Below are 16,467 nucleotides of genomic sequence, written 5' to 3'. Positions count from 1 at the left end.
TGACAGGCAGAGTTACAGACAGGGAGAGAAAGGTCTTCCATCCTATGGTTCACCCTCCAGATGGCCACAATGGCCAGAGCTATGCCGATCTAAAGCCAGGAGCCGGGTGCCTCTTCCTGGTCTCCCATGTGGGTGCAGGGGCCCAAGCACCTGGGCCATCCTCCACTGCCTTCCCGGGCCACAGCAGAGAGTGGGACTGCAAGAGGAGCAACCGGGACTAGAACCCGGCACCCATATGGGATGCTGGTGCTGCAGGCAGAGGATTAACCTAGTGAGCCACGGCACCGGCCCCTATCATTAGCTTATTGTTAGAGCCCTTGAGGTCCTCTCTTTATTTGCTTAGAAAATATATAACATTTATTATGAGCTGTAGTCATCCCACTTTGCTGTCTAAAAGTAGGAATTTATTCCTTCCTTATAACTCTAATTTGGTACCTATTACCCAACCTTCCTCTAACTCTCCTCTTCTTCCACTGTCTCAGCTAATCTATTCTCTCAACCTCTATTATTCACTGTTCTATGTTCAGATCAACTCTTTTAAGTTTCTATATATATTAGGGGGACCTGTAATGTCTTTCTGTGTCTGACTTATTTCACTTAACATGTGTTCTACAACCCTATCCATTTTGCTGCAAATGACAGGATTTCATTATTTTATGGTCAGATAATATTCCATCGTGAGTATTTACCAATTTTCTTTATGCATTCATTTGCTGATGGACACTTTTGTTGATTCCAAATCTTGCTGTTGTGAATAGTGCTGCAAGAAACATTGCAGGGAACTCTGATATAAGTATTCAGATTATTAAGGATATACATACATTGCTGGCTTATATGGCAGTTCTATTTCTAGTTTGTAAGGGAATCTTCATACTGTTTTCTATAATGGCTGTACTAAGTTACATTTTCACTAACAGTGTAAAAGAGTTCCCCTTTCTCTATATCCTCATCAAATTTGTTACTTTTTACCTCTTTTCATAGCCTTGGCAGCTCATGACAAGAGCCTCGGGTGATTACTTATGTCATAAATAAGAGTGTCAATTGTTAAATCAACAACGGGAGTCACTGTGCACTTACTCCCCATGTAGGATCTCTGTCCTTAATGTGTTGTACTTTGTGAATTAACTATATAACTAGTACTTAAACAGTACTTTATACTTTGTGTTTCTGTGGGGGGAGTACAAATTATTGAAATCTTTACTTAGTATTATCTAAATTGATCTTCTGTATTTAAAGATAATTCAAAATGAACTTTGATGTGAATGAGATGGGAGAGGGAGTGGGAGATGGGATGGTTGTGGGTGGGAGGGAGGTTATGGGGGGAAAAGTTGTTATAATCCAAAAGTTGTACTTTGGAAATTTATATTTATTAAATAAAAGTTTAAAAAGTGGCAGTTATAATTAAGATAACGTGACATCTCATTGTGGATTTGATTTGCATTTCTCCGATGGCTAGTGCTAATCAACATTTATTGACAGTTTATATTTCTTCATTTTCATATACTGGTTGGCCTTTTGTATTTCTTCTGTTGAAGGGTTCTGAGTAAGAGATAAACATGAGAAGATTTGAGTTTTAGAAATATCACCCTGACAGCATGTGAGGATGGATTTGAAGGGAACATTATCTGAATCAGGGAAGCCTGTTAGAAGCAATCTTTACTTATAAAAGGAGCATGATAAATAGTGCTGTTTCTCAGGGTTGAACATTTGAAGAAATTCCTTCAAAGACTATGCAGGACTGCACAAATATGACAACATAATGTGTTTTGTTACTTCTCAGAAAATATATATTTCTGTTCATTTTCTTGTGTAGAATTGTAGAATATTTGAGCTGGAAGGACGTCTTGGGATCTTAGATAAGGCAATCACATTATTTACACATTGGAACTTGAAAGCTAGAAGGCTTTAAAGCAATGGTGTCTGTAATAGAGCTTAGAACTCTTGACATCTACTCTAGAACTTTTTTTTTTTTAGTACACCAGCACTTCACAAGTTGTCTTGCTTATCCTGTGAGGTGATGGTGGGGTGGAGAGAGATTCCACTGCCAAAGAGTTTTGAGAAAATGGAAAAAAAGTGAATGAGAAAATCTGAGAGAATGCAAAATGTTGCATTCTTTACTAAATCATGCATCTATCATCTTAAAATTTATAAGCAATCCTATACAGCTGAGGCTTGTTTAACTTTTTTTTAAGTCAAAGTTTGGCCATAGAAATCCCTAGTTTTGTTTTCACACAAGATCTATCCATAGTTGCGCACATCACTCTTCAAAGAACTCCTTCCCCACCCTCTTTCTTTATTTCTTTCATTTTCTCACTTCCTTTTTAATTATCTGTCCACAGAATTTCCAGCAGGACTTGGGGCATTTTGCATAATTTGTTATTCAAAGAACCTAAGTAAGAGGGACAAACATTTATTTGCAATGTCTACTAATCTCATTTTATTATAAAAAAAAATGCAGTGTGTGGTATTTTCCCTTATCTCCCTCTGTGTACACTGCAGGATCCTCCACATCGATCAGTTACCTGGAGAAATATTTACTCTGGTCAGAAACTGTGGTGTTTTAATTCAACCTAAGAAACACGGTATGTTTTTGTGGGTGGAACATTTCCTAATTGTATGTAAACAAGTTATAATATATGCAATAAGGCTTTCTTTATTGCCACAGCTTAGCCATACTATTTATATAGTATGTTCTCAATTTTTTTCATGTTTCTTATGCCAGTATCCCAAAATCAGTGCCACTTTATCCTTGTTTTACGAATGGGAGATGTTTCTCAGGCAGATTAGTAACTAGAACTAGTGGTCAAAGTGTGGCAGCTCTGGGGGAAGAGGAGTTCCTCACTATGGATTTAAAGGTATGGATTGTATGCCTAGAAAATGGTTCGTTAAAGAGTTTTCCAATTCAGTTTCCAAAAGAATTGGCACACATTATTGTGGAGGCTTGGAAATCTGGAATCTGCAGGGCAGGCCAATTGTCTAGAGTCCCAGGTAAGAGCTAATGTTACAGCTTGAGTCTGAAGATGATCTGGAGACAGAATTCCCTGTTCCTCAGGGGACGACTAACTTCTTATTTATAAACCAGCAACTGGTTGCATGAAGGCCCACACACGAATGTTTACTTAAGTTTTACCTAGAAACACCTCAACAGAAATACATAGACTGATATTTTACCAGGTATCTGGGTGCTGTTTTCCAGCCAAGTTTGACTCATAAAGTTAACCTTGATGGCTCATAACTGATGCTCATACTTGACACAATTCTCTCACAAGAGCGAGTGAGTGATGTATCTTTTGAGGAGTGAAGTCTCTGGTGCTGTTTCCCAGTAAGGAATCCAAAGAGGTGAAGAAATAGTGCAGACAGTAAATCAGATAAAGAGAAGCTTTCCATTATAAAAACTTGGCTCAGAGTGGTCTAGAATGAGTTATTTTATTTTAAGGTCAAATCTTAAGATGAATGGTTACTACCCAGTATCAAACACCATCATAGCTGGGTGGACTCTATGGTCTTCTAGTTCTGCCCATTCCATAGATAACTGATCGATAAAGCCCCAAGGCCCAAGTCTAAGGCCTTCTCCAAAAAAGGGGGCTGAGAAAAGTCAAGTATCCCAAGTCTTCACCCAAAGCCATTGGAGAGTGAACCAATGGCAAAGGAAGACCTTTCTCTCTGTCTCTCTCTCTCACTGTCCACTCTGCCTGTCAAAAAAAAAAAAAAAAACTGTTTTAAAAATGCTAAATCCCATAAGGCTCTTAAGTGACAGGATCTGGGCACTCAACAGTGATATATCACAGATTGATCTCAAAGGAAAGAGAGCCTTAGTTTTAGCTAATTGCATATTTGAATTGGAAAAATAGTGAGGGACAATATTCATAACAGTGTTTGGGTTAGCTGTAGTTTGGACATAGGCTAAAATAAGATTTCCTGTGAATGTCTATTTACTTTACCAGAATCACAGATCACATGAAGTTTAAAATGTGTCTAAATGTTAACTCAACAGAGATGTTACTAGTTGAGGGATTCAAAAAGAAATGATAAAAATCCATATATGATTTTGGGGGCTGAGAAAAATCCTTTTAAAAACACAATAAACAAGTATTTTTGAGACTAAGACCTCCAAGTTCTTCCACTTTGTCTCATATCACTAAGCAACACCTATCTTTTTATATGTTTATTGATCATTTGTCTTATTTTTATGAATTTTCTATTCATGGTTTTTAAAACAACACAAATAAAATTACATATATTTATAGCACACAACCTGATGTTTTAAAACATGTTTACATCAAGGGATGATTCAAACTATTTGTCACATTTATTATATTATTTTTGTCAATTCTTATGTTAATGAGATATTATTAATACAAAGAGAATAGCTTCAAAATAGTTCATAGATAAAATTCTAATATAATAATATTTCCATCCCTTCATTCCTTCTCCCCCTCTTTCCTTTATCTCTCTCTCTCCCTCCCTCCCTCTTTTCCTTTCCTATTCTCTCTAACTCTTTCTTTTGTGCTAGAATTCTTAAAATCTACTTATCAATTTTTAATTTTATATTCTATAGTTAATTATATAATAATTAATATCAACATGAAGCATAATAGATATTTTGAACTTATTCCCTCTATGTAGCTGAAATTTTTGGCCCTTTGGCCAACATCTATTATTCATCCTCTGGCCTCTTTTAAACATCATTTTCTCTTTTTCTGTGAGAGTGTTTTTAGATTCCACTATGAGTAAGATCAAGGAATATATTTTTGTCTTTCTGTGCCTGACTTGTTTCTTTTAACATAATGTCCTCCAGTTTCATCAATGTTGTAACAGATGAGGAGTTCCTTCTTTTTAAAATCTGAATAGTATTCATTGACTCTATGTATCCCATTTCTTTATTTTATCTTTCCAAGTTTTTATTTTATAATTTTCAAACCTGAAAGTTGGTAAACATGTTTTTATTCTGTATCTCATTAACCAATTATTAAAATTGGTAAACATGTTTTTATTCTGTATCTCATTAACCAATTATTAAAATTTTGGAATTTTGTTTTTTAAAAGATTATATTTATTTGAAAGAGCGAGAGTGAGAGCAAGAGAGAGAGAGAGATCTTCCATCTGGTAGTTGACTTCCTGGATGGCTGTAATGGCCATGGTTGAACCAGGCTGAAGCCAGGAGCTTTGTCCAGGTTTCCCACATGGGTGCAGGGGCCCTAACACTTGGGCCATCTTCTGTTTCTTTCCCAGACCCATCAGCAGGGAGCTGGATTGGAAGTGGAGCAGCCAGGGCATGAACTGGTACCCATATGGAATACCATCATCGCAGGTGGTAGCTCTATCAGCTATGCCACAACACTGGCCCCACAATATTATTTTTTTTTAAAGATTTATTTATTAATTTGACAGTCAGAGTTACACATAGAGAGGAGAGGCACAGAGAGAAAGGTCTTCCATCTGCTGGTTCACTCCCCAATTGACCACAACAGCCAGAGCTGCGCCGATCCAAAGCCAGGAGCCAGGAGCTTCTCCTGGATCTCCCACGTGGGTGCAGGGGCCAAAGGACTTGGGCCATCTTCTACTGATTTCACAGGCTGATTTCACAGTAGCAGAGAGCTGGATGGGAAGTGGAGTGGCTGAGACTTAAACCAGTGCCCATATGGGATGCCGGCACTGCAGGAGGTGGCTTTACCTGCTACACCACAGCGCTGGCCCCCCATGATATTCTTCACATGTTATATACATAGTCCAATATAAACACAATAGTTATCAGAAACTGAACATTATTGTGGTATCATGTAATATTCAACTTTCAGATTTCTCCAGTTATCACAAAATATCCTTTTAACTAGTAGACCTATAATTTATCAATTTAAAATGATGTGTAATTTATATATAGGAAAACACACACATCTTAAGTGTGAGTCATATAGCTGTGGTTTTCACAAATGGATATGTCCAAGAAATAGCCACCCAAAACAAGCCTCCATTAATAATAAATGCTGGGCCAGTGCTGTAGCATAGTGTGTAAAGATGCTGCCTGCAGAGCTAGTATCTCATATGGGTGCCAGTTCAAGTCCCCGGCTGTTCCACTTCCAATCTAGCTCTATGCTATGGGCTGGGAAAGCAGTAGAAGATGGCCCACGTACTTGGGCTCCTGTACCTGCATGGGAGACCTGGAAGAAGCTCCTGGCTCCTGGCTTCAGATCCATTCCACTCTGGCCATTGAGGCCAACTGGGGAGTGAACCAGCAGATTGAAGGTTCTCTCTCTCTCTCTCTCTCTCTCTCTCTCTCTGCCTCTGTCTCTCTGTAGCTCTGCATTTCAAACAAATAAATAAATCCTAAAAATTTAATAATAGAAGTATAGTGGGATGCATAAACTGTGTTAGAGTGAAATATAATTAATTTGTTTTGTATAGAGATAAATATAAGTTCATTAGAAGTGGAAAAAGGAAGTCTAAGAGTATTAGGGTCACTTAATGATTATTTAGAGACAATTAGTATAGTCAGGACAAATTGCTTTCTTGTAATTAGGTTCATATTAAACTTTTTGGCCACTATTCTATCAAGATATTATATATTTCCTCCTGGATCATATCAGAAAACACAATTCCATTTTTACCATTTCTTGTGGTGATGTTTTGGCTCCTTATAATTAGATTTGTATTAAATCATTTTGACAACTATATTATCAAAGTATTATATAATTCTATTGTTTACATCAGAAAATGCATTTCTATTTTACCATTCCTGGTCGTGCTAAGTTTGAATACTTGATTAAGGTGGACCAAATTTAAGTGTTTGTCTATAAGCCCTATTCTGTCAAAGTATAGAAATTTAGTTAGAGCATTTTTAGGTAAATTAACTCCAGTTTAATACATTAGCGTTTAAAAAATGTCCCTTTCTCCTTTTATTGGAAATGTAGCCGTTCCTAGTTTTGATTTCTGCCAGGGAGTTCACAGGTTTTCTTTAGTCAGATTCATTTGCTTCTACCAGTGATGTCTTGGCAGATCATGTGGCTTCAGCTCAGTTACTTTAACACCTACTCTTGGAGTCTTCCATGCTACTTTAGAGCCAAGGAAAATTTGGAGGGCTGTCTACAGAGTTCTCATCTCGTCATTCCTATTGCACTCCACACCTGGTTGACACATATTCTTGTGGGCCCAGATCCATCGGCATGATTGGGACTTTTAATATCCAGATGGGAAATTAGAGTGCAAATCTTCTCTTGGATCCCCCTAAAGAGCAAGATCACCACACCATGTACTCCCTCTGTCTTGAAATTCAGCCAGGGCACACAGAATATTTAAGAGCCAAAACTTTATCTCTTTTCTTCCTGATGGTATTCTGGGAGCATGGGAGGGAGATAGGGAGTGTGGGGGGGGGGGGTGTTGGAGGGAGAACATCATCAAAATCAAGCAGCAAGCTAACATTGTTAATTGACCTTGGATATAAGCTGAACAACATAATGGAACACAAGCTTCCTCTCTAAATGGCACAGAGAGCAAAGAAAACTGTTTGGTCATTTTTAACATGTATGGAGTGATTCTAAATATTGGACACAAAAGACACAATGTGAAAAGTGTTTATTCTCATCATATGTGGCAACAGAAAGCTAGAAACATGTCACTAATCCTTATCCTGGCTCTGTCAGCTTGCTCCTGGCTCTTCCTGCCTTTGAATGAATAGTATCACCAGTTTGCTAATGTTTATTACAGGAATTATTTCATTTTCAAAAAGGTAAGATCAAAGAGTAGAGGGAGAGAGAAGAGAGAAGATATAAGTGAAAATGGGGGAGGGCAACCCTGTAAAACAAAACAAGCATTACAAAATCTGAAAAGCATATTTATTACTATAATGCACAGTAAGACAGACAGGTTGATACACAGCCTCAGAGGGAAGGATATGGAAGAGGCTGCAGGGTTAGCCTAACAGCCTTCCCAGGGCCTGCAAGCTGAACGGACTGGATCCACTGCTTCAGCTGTAGACTTCCTTTGCTGGTAGCAGAAAAGACAACTGGACTGGACACCCCAGTAGCCCAACCTAGGGGCTGCTTTGAGTGCACAAACATGTGAAGACACTTTCTTGCCTTCATATAAAAGGAGAAGGTACAGAATGATCTCCAAATAGTTGACATTCACAGCAATGACATTGTACTCAGAGATGGCCCTGTTTTGGTGTCCCTAGTGGCCCCTTTCCAAAACTGCTTATAGCGACACTACTGCTGACCAAGGTGCACTAGTTCCTTGCTGGGTGCGCATCTGCAGAGGAACAGGCTTTTGTAATTCCCTCAACCTCAGTCTTCTCGGTGATTCCACAGGCTCACTGCTACTCAAGAATGCAGACAATGTCAGAGAAGGAGCCAGAACTTCATAAATGTCCTTTAAATTCTGGTGTTCTAGTCCCACTGAAGGTTTTTTTTTTTTTTTTTTTTTCATTAAGATCTTATTCCTGTGGACACAATTGAGGCCCAGCATATTGTCCTACAGGTCTGCTGGTAGAAAACTGCACATAGGAACAAGAAGAGTGCATTCACTGTCCATTTTTACTTCTCGGGAACCCAGGCTTGTCCTGCATGGAACTGCAGGACAACAATCTGTGCATGTGTATGCAGAAAAACTTCTCCCATGAGCCATATACCACCTGTCCCTGGAAGCCTCTTCCCAGCACCAGCTAGGATTCTGGCCCAGGAGGCTAACACAGCTTCTGGGGCAGAAGTTGTCACCACAACTGTATTCACATCCTCAATGGTTGAAGCAGCCTCTTCAAGGGCAGGCGACCCCCTGGAGTGGAGAAGCCACTTCAGGGGGATCAGTCTCTGCAAAACATGTTGTTTTCACAGCACTTTCCAGAGACATTTCATCTCTTCACATCTTTGATTTTATCTGTGTTGCTGTTTTGTTTTTTTTTTTTTTTTCAGTAAACTTTTATTCAATAAATATAAATTCAAAAGTACAACTTTTGGATTCTAGCAGTTTTTCCCCTCGTAACCACCCTCCCACCCACAAACCATCCCATCTCCGAATCCCTCTCCCATCCCGTTCTTCATTAAGATTTTTAATTATCTTTATATATAGAAGATCAACTTAGTATACACTAAGTAAAGATTTCAACAGTTTGCACCCACACAAACACACCAAGTATAAAGTACTGTTTGCAGACTATTTCTACCGAGGATTCTCATAGTACAACACAATAAGGACACAGATCCTACATGGGGAGTAAGTGCACAGTGACTCCTGTTGATTTAACAATTGACACTCATTTATGGCGGCAGTAATCACCCTAGGCTCTTGTCATGAGCTGCCAAGGCTATGGAAGCCTCTTGAGTTCACCAACTCCGATCTTATTTAGATAAGGCCATAGTCAAAGTGGAAGTTCTCTCCTCCCTTCAGAGAAAGGTACCTCCTTCTTTGATGGCCCGTTCTTTCCGCTGGGATCTCACTCACAAAGATCTTTCATTTAGGTCATTTTTTGCCACAGTGTCTTGGCTTTCCATGCCTGCAAATGTGTTGCTGTTTTCATCATTGGCTCTTGCTGTGATAGGAATATTCTGTAATAGGGATTCTGGTGCAGGTAAACAAATTCACATTTGGTAAATTCACAATTGGTAAAAATGTGCTTGGTTTAGTGGGTGCCCACCGTTCTTCCCTTGACTCCCCTATCAGTTTCTACTCGTTGCCTTGTGAATTCTTCATACTCAGAAGAGAAATAGACTTGATAAAAAGTGATTTCACTTCCAAGATGGTTTCTGGACCGAGAGTCTATGTACCCCATTTCTTTATCCACTCATCTATTTGATGCGCATTTAGATTGCTTCCATATCTTGTTTTTTTTTTTTTTTGTTTTTTTTTTTTTTTTGTTATTTCTACTGCAATAAACAGAGAAGCAAAGATGTCTCTTTGATATATTGATTTCATTTTCTGGGGGAGGGATTATATACCCAGAAGTATATATGCTGCATCATATGGTAGTTCTTTTGTAAGTTTTTTGAGGAATCTCCATACTGTTTTCCATAGTGGCTATACTAACATTTCCACCAAAAGTATGTAAGAGTTTCCTTTCTCCACATCCTTGCCAACACTTGTTATCTTTCATCATTTAATAATGGCCATTATAGTTGGTATGAAGCAATAGTGTGGTTTTAATCTACATTTCCCTGATGATTAGTGATGTTAAGCAATTTTACATGCCTGTTAGTAATTTGTATTGTTCTTTTGAGAAGCCTCTATTCAAGTTCTTTGCACATTTTCAAATTGGGTCATTTTCTTGCTACTGAGTTGTTGATTTATACTCCTTACTTTGGATTTAACTGCTTACCAGATGTATGAATTTCAAGTGTATTCTCCCACTCCATAGGTCTGTTTACTCTGTTGATTTATTTCTATTCCTGTGCAGAAGTTTTTAGTTTGATGCAATCCCATTTATCTGTTTTTACTTTTGTTGCTTGTGTTTTTGAGGTCGTATCCCCCCAAAAAAATCACTACCCAGAGCAATATCATGGAGCTATTCGCTTGTGTTTTCTTCTAGTGGTTTTATAGTTTCAGGTCTTATATTTGTCTTTAATTTTGAATTGATTTTAGATGGTGTAATGAAGTCTAATTTAATTCTGTATATGAGTCTCCAGTTCTCTCTACACCATGTTTTATTAAAGACTAGGCCAATCTTCCGCCTGCACCCTGGGTTGTAGTCCGGTCAGGGTGCTGGATTCTGTCCTGGTTGCTCCTCTTCCAGTCCAGCTCTCTGCTGTGGCCCAGGAGTGCAGTGGAGGATGGCCCAAGTGCTTGGGCCCTGCACCTGCATGGGAGACCAGGAGAAGCACCTGGCTCCTGGCTTCGGATCAGCGCAGCACGCCGGCCGTGGCGGCCATTTGCGGGGTGAACCAACGGCAGAGGAAGACCTTTCTCTCCGTCTCTCTCTCTCTCTCACTGTCTAACTCTGCCTGTCAAAAAAAAAAAAAAAAAAAAAAAGAGAGAGAGAGAGAGAGAGAGAGACTGTCCTTTCCTCATTTAGTGTTCTTGGCATCTTTGTTGAAAATCATAAATTTTTGACCACACTATACCTTTTCCCATCTCAGGGCCTCTATGCTCAGACTTCCTCCATTGCCCAGAGTCTATTTCTAGCTCCTTTTCATTCTCCAGGACTTAGGTTAAATATCATCTTCATCCTAGCTAAATTAGATCCCCAATTTTTTTCACAGCCTCCATTTTGTTTCCTTTATGGATTTTTATCACAAAGTGTAATTAAATGTTTGTTTCTTGTCTGCCCCTGACTTCCAGACAGTAAGCTCCCTGAGAACAGTGACTCTGTTAGGCAGAGATAAGATGATACACTTCTAGATGACACTTAGCAAACTTGATATTGCAGACAGTTGCACTGGTAGGGGCAGAATGTAGAAACACCCCAAGGGATAGCTCAGTACTCCCAAAGTTAGTAAGGGTGGATCCATTGCCCACCCAGGCCTTCCTTTTATTTGAAAGGCAGACTAGGAGAGAAAGTGGTAGAGAGAGGGCTTCCTTTCACTAGTTCACTCCCCAGATGTCCTCCACAGCCAGGGCCGGGTGAGACAGTAGCCAGGTTTCCAGAGCTCCATCTGGGTGTCCCACATGAGTAGCAGGGATCCAAGCATTTGAAGCATCACCTCCTGCCTCCCAGGATGCACATGAGCAGGAAGCTGGATCAAAAGTGGAGAAGCTGGTACTGTGGGGGGATTCAGGCATCCGAAGCAGTGACTAAATCACTGTGTCAAAAACCTTCCCCTGCTATCCAGACTTTTTTAAAATAACTTAAACTGAAGGCACATGTTTTCAGGGGGTGGGGATCATCGGGCCCACAGCCCACATAAGGCCTGTGAAATCATTTGGTCTGGCCCTGCCAAGGCATCCATAGGCAGGACTTAAAATGCAATAAATCTGTAGCTGGCTAATATTTAAATTGGTAATTTTGTGTGGCTTGTGAATGTTATAAATATCCAAGTGGCCCTTGGTAGAGAAAAGTTTCCTCAACTCTGGTAGATGATGACAATGAAGCAGGGATGGAGCCTACAGCCCTGAGAAGCTGGCTTCCTGACCCTTCCTCATCCATCATGAACAGTGCAGGACCTGAGCTGAGAGCAGCAGCAAGCCGTGACTGAAGCAGTGTGCTGAACCCTTGCCCTATCCGTCACAGTTTCTGCTGGAAGCCTAAGACCAAGGATGCCGTTTGATGTCATCTGACAGAGAGATGTGAGAAAAACACAGCACGTAGAAGATGTCTAGCAGAGAATCATGCCTGCCTTTCACTTTTACTCTCAGTGCTGAACACAGAACACTGTTATTATTCATTTGTACTTATTAATATATGTAAATAAGTGGATAATAAATTTAAAAATTAATTTCCTGGCATGTGTCTTATTACACATTCCTTCTTCAATTCTCATTACCTTTGGGGAGGGGGCGTGGCACTGCGGATATTTGCCTGATTTAGAGTAATTGAGTACTTTTAAATAGATGGGCCTCCAGGCATTTTTTTGCTTAAGGAGAACTTGATGGGATAGAGGGCAGGCCCATACATTAGGGAGGCAGCCAGAAGCTCCTAAGTTAGAATCAGTCTTCCAAGGCTAAAAATAGTTTCACCCTTTATAGATTAGCAGCTAGCTTATAAGTACTGTGGTGTTGTACTTGGGAATGAATGCACCCAATTGGATACAGAGTAGGATGCGTTAACTTTGCAAGGGAAGGAGGACAGGTATTAGCAATCACTACTTCCACCCCCTTCTTTCCAGTCTCTCTCATCTGTCCTAATGACAAGAAGATGATGAAAACTGGAGTAGCCACCTGGGACCCAGGTGTGACCTCAGGTGTGCAGGGTAGAAGAACTGCTTACCCCTGAACTATCTCATGACAGAAATAAACTTTTATCTTATTGGTGCCATCATTTCATCTGTTTGGAACAGCTGCTCAGCCTATATCCTAAGTAGAGCAGAGATATTCCAAAGGGATCTTATAGGCAGGCACCTAGCAGTGTACTTTTTGGGTGAGGCTGATGGTGTTTACAGGATGGTGCCCAGATACCATAGGAGCAGTTGGAGGTCTAATCTTGGTCATTTGGCATCAGAAGCCAGATGGAAAGATAGAAGGTGATAGATGGTAAGGTATCTGGAGATAGTTATTTGGAGAAGTAGCACACAGTTTGGATGTTCATTGAGCATATTCTGAGTCTATATATTATTATACTATTATAAATTTCTGATCCCATTGTACCCCATATGAATAGCCTTGGGAAATACCTATCATTTTGCCTACTTATGATAGAAAACTTTTAGGCCAAACTCAAAATTAGCATGCTTTGGTTAGAGAAGGCTGACATATGTCAGCAAGAGAGGAAGAAGTCCTACGTGCCCAGAGAGGCCTCTCTTGATTGGGAGATTTCACTAGAAATTTAGTTTGCTCATTGAGTCAGATTTGACCAGGTCTTAGAGGCTTAATGAAGATAACAGAACTCACAGAAGAACATATAAATTTGAATTTAAATTATTCATGTATATAGTAGTTATTTCATTCCATTGTTTCGTTGTATCTTATATAATTGTCATCCTTGTGCTCTGTTTTTAGTGTTAAAAGTACATAGGAAACTGACTTACTATAATTCCATGATTTTAAAATTATACAAATAATTAATTACACCAGGGATTAATAACCACTCTGGAAAACAAGACTAGAGCCACGTGAAAAGCATTCATTAGAGGGTGCTTTCAAATGTTGGAAATGTAGAATATGAAAATATAGACCGTAAGTCATGTCTTAAACATGACATGGTACTGTAATGATCCAGAGGCAGAGACCCATGAAAGCAAGTAGAACATCCAGACTGTTGGCTTAGAAATCAAAGGGCCTGAGGAGGCACTTAGGGAAAGAAATGGCAGGCTTGCCTCCCTGGAGAGCAACGGAGGCTCCAGGGAGGACAACTGGGCTGTATGATTAAAAAAAAAATTAATTTGGAATTATTTGGATTTTATTTTAGTAACATGTATAATGTAATTTTATTTTCAAATTAACCTAAAGGAGGGGAAATTTTGATGTTTTAAAAATAAGAACTATTCATTATTTCAATAAATATTCATTTGAATGCCTGGTAGATGCTAGGCACCATGCTAGATGCTGGGAACATCACAGTAAGCTAGGCAGTCTTATCCTCTGCAGAGTTGACAGCTCAGAGGCAAAACTTGAGGCACCCTGGTCCAAGTCCTAAGGCGGATCAATGAACAGTGACACAACATCAGGGAGTAATCTTGTGGCCATGTGCAATTCTTCTACTGGGACAATGCTGGACCAACATTGCCATGTTTTGGCTTTCTGACCCTCTTTTTAGGCATTATACCACCACATTCTTTGTGTCCTCACATTCTCTTTTTAAAAATAATTTAAAGTAATAGCATTGATTAAGCTCTTTGAATTTTTAAAATCATAACTGCAGTCTTCTGTTTTCTTGTCCCTAATATTTTGAATGTAGAACATAATGTTTTTATAATTTTTTTTTTTTTTGGATATAACAAATCAGACCCTTTGGACTGATTTACTAGTATAACCTCCAGGCTTCATTTTCAAGAGCTGTGGTGGGCATCTCAATGTCATCTCAACTTTAACATTAGAATATGTCACTCATGATCAACCACAGCATTTATTGAAAATTTATAACGTGGTAAGCATTGTGCTAGACTTGCAGGGTACAAAAATCCAAAGAACATGGCTTCTGGTCTCCAGTAGCTTAAGGCTGGCATACAATGCAATGAGTCAGCTTATGCCACATCAGGACTGTGGACTGCAAATGCTAAAGACTTCTGTGGAGGAAAATTGTGTGGGCTGACAAGAGTTTGGCAAAAACAGGCTTCTGCTTCTCTTCATTTAACTCCCTTAACATGCTTCTCATTATCTGCAAGTTGAAAATCCTTTCAACCTTCATTATTCGGGGCAAATCCATCTTTTTAGTTTCATGTCCAGTCTTTTGCTACTATAGAGAGAATTCTTTTATTTTGGATTAAATTTAATTTCTATGCAGATCAATTTTTGAAGAAGGAAAAAAATGCTTCTTGAATACACTGCACTAGGCACAACATGAGAATACTGAGCTATGTAAGACATCTTTTCCTTCTAAGCAGTTTGATGATTGAGGAGATGAGATGAAAACCCTAAAGTTCAGACAGAGAATAATAGAAAATCTAGGATTAAGTACTGCAGTTAGAGAAACTCTACCAACCTTGTTAGTGGTAAACTTTTCACTTGGCTGTCAAAAGCCAATTTTTCTCTTTTGCAATGAGTGAAAAACAGGTTTCAAGTCCAAGGACTCTGGGCAAGGCAAGTTTGAGCTGAGAAAGGGTGCTCTGGTTAGGAAAAGTTGCCCTGATAGGTCAGTGCAGCTGAGGAATAGGAGGTAGCTGGCTCAGGACTCAGGCCATATGGAGAGGGCCTGTTTTCCTGTGGTTCAAACAACTCCGGTCTCTGGAATGGGAGACCTTTAACAGACCTTTAATGCCTTTAACAGGTCATTCCCTGCGGATCTTGTACATCAAATCCGTAGAACTCAGATACGCTCTCTATTCAGGTCTTTGAGGAGGACAGGGGCTGAAACAAATACAGTGAAGGCAAAATTCCCACACTGAGACTATTGTATGTTCCATGCGTAGTATGTGATAGATATTTATGGCATCTTATTTTCACAAAACTTTGATATGATAGCATACTGTCAATCTCCTTTGACAGGTGAGAAAAGCAAAGGTTATGGAGTTCTTGTGACCTGTCCCAGGTCAAATGCCTAGTCATTAACATAGCTAGGATTCAAACTTGTATTTCTGCCCCTTATGCCCTTACTTTTCCTGTGCCTTCCTCAGAGGGGAGTCTGTGGCAATCCGTTCCACTGTGGTAGCAACCTGTCATAGGCCATAGCCCCTAGCTAAGGCCACAGTCTTGCCTTCTGCACTACAGAAAAGAGGGCAATGGAAAACATGTTTCAGTGTGCTTCCCTATGATCTTGCTTGCATCTTTTGGCTGTAGGTTTCTGCCAACAAGAACATCACCTACACATGCTATATTTATAATTAGAGTATATTTTTTAACTCCAGGGTAGCCAGTGAGACAGCAGTATACAACATCCTCTTGTACACTGCAGGCATGCAGCACAACATTATACAGGAAAAAGCAATTCTCAAGAAGATGAAGCAGCTGGTCCCCATCAAGGCATTCAGTGGAAAATTCATGAAACTGCATAAAATTCTGTTTAATCCTCACTGTCACCTCTTGTCCCCTGGCAGTAACTTTTGAAAAATAATGGCATGAAAGATATATCCAGTTTAGAGTTTTCCTCAGTTGTTGCCAAAACTCCCCAATTAAGAGTTTTCTTGTACTTCTGCTTCCGCCCAATGTAGGGTGAAAGCAGAACTGTGTAGTAAAATAAAGCACTGACAGAGGAGTTAGGAGATCTGGATTCTAGTCCTAGCTTGCTAGTGATCA

The 16,467-nt window shown here is 39.5% G+C and overlaps 1 protein-coding gene across 33 annotated transcripts in view; it reads left to right on the top strand.

Moving 5' to 3' along the window:
* FAM76B (family with sequence similarity 76 member B) overlaps positions 1-16,467 on the top strand; it is a 330,098-nt gene that overhangs the window by 119,130 nt on the left and 194,501 nt on the right. For 26 of the 33 annotated variants that reach the window (XR_011390252.1, XR_011390248.1, XR_011390251.1 and 23 more), the window contains one exon: positions 2,500-2,582. The exons of the other annotated variants lie outside the window; for them this stretch is intronic. The gene's annotated coding sequence lies outside the window, so the exon portion shown is untranslated. The remainder of the gene's footprint in view (positions 1-2,499; positions 2,583-16,467) is intronic. 33 annotated transcript variants of the gene reach the window in all.

This window comes from Oryctolagus cuniculus, chromosome 1 (genome assembly GCF_964237555.1).
Source record: "Oryctolagus cuniculus chromosome 1, mOryCun1.1, whole genome shotgun sequence".
Classification (NCBI taxonomy): domain Eukaryota; kingdom Metazoa; phylum Chordata; class Mammalia; order Lagomorpha; family Leporidae; genus Oryctolagus; species Oryctolagus cuniculus.
Note: the sequence above shows the minus strand (reverse complement) of the source record. Positions and strands in the feature narration are given on the sequence as shown.